General features: G+C 40.8%; 1 long non-coding RNA gene across 1 annotated transcript in view; it reads right to left on the bottom strand.

Annotated features, from left to right (window-relative positions):
* Positions 1–3,412, bottom strand: part of LOC109305857 — a 20,875-nt gene extending 17,463 nt beyond the window's left edge. The window contains exon 1 of the long non-coding RNA XR_002099736.1: positions 1,786–3,412. This is a non-coding gene — a long non-coding RNA (uncharacterized LOC109305857). The remainder of the gene's footprint in view (positions 1–1,785) is intronic.
* Between the last annotated feature and the right edge of the window lie 1,407 nt (positions 3,413–4,819).

Genomic DNA, 4,819 nt, shown 5'->3' on the forward strand with positions numbered 1-4,819 from the left:
CTATTTAGAGGAGAATAGCAGGCACTGGGGGAGTCACTGTTCCCCCGAGCACCGCCAGGAGTGACCAGGAATAACGGTCACAAGCTGGTAAAGGGTAGATTTAGGCTAGATATCAGGAGGCGCTACTTCACGGTCAGGGCGGCTAGGTTCTGGAACCAACTTCCAAGAGAAGTGGTGCTGGCTCCTACCCTGGGGGTCTTTAAGAGGAGGCTAGATATACACCTTGCTGGGGTCGTTTGACCCCAGTACTCTTTCCTGCCATGGCAGGGGTCGGACTCGATGATCTACTCAGGTCCCTTCCGACCCTAGAAACTATGAAACTAGGACAAAATATTTTTTAAATAAAATTTAAATACATTATAATAAGATTTTTGAGTTTTAGTATACAAGTTGTTTTTTTCTGGTTCTAAGATAGCACTCCCCCAAAGGATGCCTTCTGGGGGTAAGAGAAGGGCCTTCTAGTGGCAAGATGGCAGCCAGGGGGTGAGGCACCTGTCAAAGGGTGAGATGACTACCCTTACAGCTCTTGACCACTTGCCAAAACTCGTTAAGCAGCCCTCCAGCTGATATAATTGCCCACCCCTGCTGTAGGTGTTGCTCATTTCTCTGTATGGTACCCCACAAGATGAAGTACACTGAAGTAAAGGTGCATGACAGAAAGTCAGAACAGAGTTACTCCTTTAGTTGGTCTTAGGTTTTTACAGGTTCTTGGAAATAATCAAGGTTAGTACAAGTTCTTGGAAACAAGGTATTGTTTGAGGGGACATCAGTTAGACAATTCTTAATTGGTTACACTACACTGATTTCTTTTTTAGGGATATCTTATTTCTATGTGTAGAACTGAATATTTAATTTCAGATATGGCAGCAATCATGTATATCAGCTCTTTGCACAGATAGCTCGGGTGCATAGCAGTGGGGTTATGTTAAAGTTTTCACCATTTGCTAGAATAAAAGGGAAGGCAGCTGTCCCCTCTCACTTTATAATCTATATGAGGTGAGGAAAACTAAAACTTCTCAATCCAGATGCTCTGATAATGGTTACACTTACTCCAGTAAACTTTTTATTTTCATCCTCTTAGTAAACATGTTCTACCCACTGGAAAATTGCCTTAATGACTGCCAGCTGCTCTGGGTTTAGCTCCACTGTGGGTTCTTATTCATTCTTTTTTTAAAAATTAATTGGCCTTTAAGAAGAACTTGCAGCAAACCCTGAGTTTTCCATTACCTGTTTCTACACTTACAAAGAGTGGAACAAGTTTGATCAAAGGGAAAATGAAGTCAGTCAGTGGACAATCTGGATATTGGCCATAAATCCCTGGGTGCCATTAGCAGTGCAGCTATTTATATCCTAACCCACCAAAACTAATTTGAAAAAGCATTGCATAACTATAATGAAAGCAATCAAGAGATATGCATAAATCTGTTGCTTAAATTTTTAGGTCAGGAACCAAGAAGACAGTTTTATTTGCTTGTAAAATGGAGCTAAGATGCGTATTACTTAATCCTCCATTAACTGTGAAATTTAAAATGCAGCAAATGTACAAATCCACCTGGTAGTAAAGAGCCTAGAGAGTCATTTTTAATGCACAAGTGATGCATCAAGGTTCTCTTGTAACACATGTTGTACTTGGAAACCAAATATAATGTACCTATAAGAAGGAAAGGAGTGTGCTGTTGCTAACAAAAACATGAAAAGGTAAGTATTTGTAGTTCCGAAATGAGCTCTGTGAGGCCTCCTGTCAATGAGTTTTGTCATCAAAGTAAATGGGTGCAGAACTGAGACCTAAATGCCTTATCAAGTGTATATAATCAATAGTGCTATCTCTAAATACCAATAAAGCAAGGTATTAGTATTTTAGTGACATACGAATGCTGTAAATCATGAGCTATGGCTTGAGCAGGGTAAAAACACAGTATAGGACAGCACTACAGACTTTAGATTTGGTAAGTACTGTACCATTTTGGTTCCATGGGCCGCATGAAAAGAGTGGGACCATCTGTGGGTTGGATCAGACCCCGTGCCCCCGGATCATTGTCGTGTGTCATACCTCATGACCAGATGGGGACCCCATACTACCCCTGTCCAGCCCCACGTGGCCATGTGTCACTCTTGCCTGGCCCAACACACTGGGATCAGCCCCTGCACACCCAACCTATCTAGTTCATGTGCCCACAGTCTGCAAGGCTCCCCACAGTTATGTGGGTATACCCTGGGCTGGATAACCTGGTGCTGGGGGCCAGATCCGGCTAGTGGGCTGGGAGTTGAGGATCCCTGGGTATAGACAGGAACTTCTGGGAATAGGGACTGCTTATTTTGTGTACTCCATAGGCCCCCTGTCTGCTAAAAATAAGTGACTGAAGGCATACTCCTTCTGGTCCTGCTGCCCTTGAAATTGATAGGAATCTGCCACATAAATCAGTGTGGACAGGATTAGGCTTTTGTAATTGTGAGCAAAGTGTCACAGAAAGAGCACACAGAGAATGCCTTTTTGACTATGTGGCACAGTGTAAGTAAATATCAAATGCTGACCTTCTTTGCCTCACCTCCTGTAAAGGTCATAGCTGGAGTAGCTTCACAGCTATTCTAGTACATATATTCATTTACAGCCAGTGTATTGATCTAGCCTTAAAAATAGAGATTTTCTTTGCTGCTGTATGCTTTCTACCATCACCATAGAAATACTCCATCCTAAATTTTATGGAAACAGCTTGGATTTCTTGAAAATATTTAGTTCAGATCATATTTTCTGTGTACATTTCCTTCATGTATGGAAAAAAATTGAAAGTACTTCTTCCTTTGAGAATAAATTACTATATATTAATTTTTCAGGTTGCTAACCTATTTTGTGGCTTATAATGCACAATGTGTTATACCATGGCAGCATACAAGGTAGGCATACATCCCATTGTACGGACACTCATCAGCAATAGCATAGTCCCTGTCTGAAGAATTTATAATGTAGGCTATTTATGGAGTTCAGTAATGGCTCCAAAAGTAAGACAGTTTGGGCCAGAAATTAAGCTCTGTACAAACAGGCAAGTTCTACAGAATGCAGACCACACTTCACAAGCAGTGTTTGTAATCCAAATGTTACAGCATTGTGGTACTATTTAGGAATATGAAGGTGAGATTCAATTTCCTGTAACTGAAAATTGAAACACTTTTATTTTCATGGCCTCTGATGCAAAAGGTAGCATAAAGGCAAATAATGTTTTTAAAAATCAGTGGTGATAATTGAAGTTCTTAGTAAAAAAATAGTGTGAAGACTTTTGAAGTCAGGAGACAGCTAGGTATGCAAACATAACACCAATGCAGTCAACTAAATCACATTCAAAATGTGTTAAATAGAGTGGGGGTGGCGGAAGGGGGGGAAGAGTGGGGTTGTTTTTTTTTAAAGCTAATTTTCTTCCGGAGGGTGGGCTTCATTTCCAAGCGCTACACAAAAAAAAAAAAAAAAACAAACAGTCTCCACTGTTCAAAGTGAATGGTTTCTGAAAAACTTTCATAATCCCTAGCATGTAGGTTTTGGACTCTGTATCGTATTACCAAGATGCCATCAACTAAGCTGCTTTTACATGAGTATTGAGACTGATTTTTTTTCTTGTCTGCAATTAAAAAGATAATGAAAATACCAGTGCTTTTCCCAAGCATTTAGGACTGTCTGAGGAAGATGGGTAATTCCTTAAATAGCTCATGTTCTTTCCTCCACTAATACCAGCAGATGAGAGCCAAGACTGTCTGAGCCTTCTAGAGATGTGTGGAAGAAGAGGAATGCCAGATCTGTGACATGCTTGGAACTCTTCCAGTGCCCTTCAGCTAGTATTCTGTGGGATTTATGCTGTTGTATTTGGGAGACGGGAGCAGGAGAAGCCTCTGAATGCAGACACATTTCTGTTCCAAGCAGCATTCACTGTTGGGTCCCCTTCATGGCTGCTATCATGTAGTCATGATGGAATGGCATTGGGTTCAGGTGGGTGTTCAGAGGCAGGTTATCATTCTGTCCCAAATTCTGCTGGAGTAGGGATCTGTCTAAGAGTTGCATCAGGAATTATTTATAGTAACACAGACCCCAGCCATGATCTGGGTTGCCTCATACTAGACACAGTGAGGGATGGTTCCTGCCTTACAGCCACTCTGAAGCTGAGGTGGCCTACTGGTGGTAGACTGTGGCATTCAGCAGATTTGGGAGGGAGCAGGGAACACAGTAGTACAAAGCAGAGCAGCAAATCAGGCAAGGGATGGAGATCAGACTGGCACTCAGGGAGGGTGTGAGGCTAATTTGTAGCACACCTGCCAAAAAGGTTGGCCTCCACTGGTCGACAGCTTTTCTTCTGAATTATGTAGCATGTGACAACAAAATTAGATTGTACTGTAATCCATCCACACAAATGGTGCTGAATTAAGATGTCATAGGAACCCTTGGCTTGGCAACTTCAATCTTTTGACTTTTGGTGAATTATTTTGGGGGGCTTTTTTTTCTTTCATGGAAAATCTTTATCAGGGATTAGGATTTTAAATAAGATAGCCTGTCAACTTTCCAAATGTTTCCCCTTCTGAATCTACATAAATGGATTTTTATTTGTTGAAGGAAAAAAAAAGAATGGCATTAACTTCCTTCTTTGGATAAGAGGCAAGGTATTTTTGTTTGTTTTTTGTGTAATATCTTTTATTGGACCAACTTGGATATGTATCCTAATTTTTTATTTCATGTAAAATATACCTTCCAGTGCAATACACTGTCAGTCTTTCTGATCTATTCTTGATTGCATTTATTTAAATCTTTACCCAGCTATGTGAAACATTCTTACAATATATG

Source organism: Crocodylus porosus, unplaced genomic scaffold (assembly GCF_001723895.1).
Source record: "Crocodylus porosus isolate Cpor-Errol unplaced genomic scaffold, CroPor_comp1, whole genome shotgun sequence".
Classification (NCBI taxonomy): Eukaryota; Metazoa; Chordata; order Crocodylia; family Crocodylidae; genus Crocodylus; species Crocodylus porosus.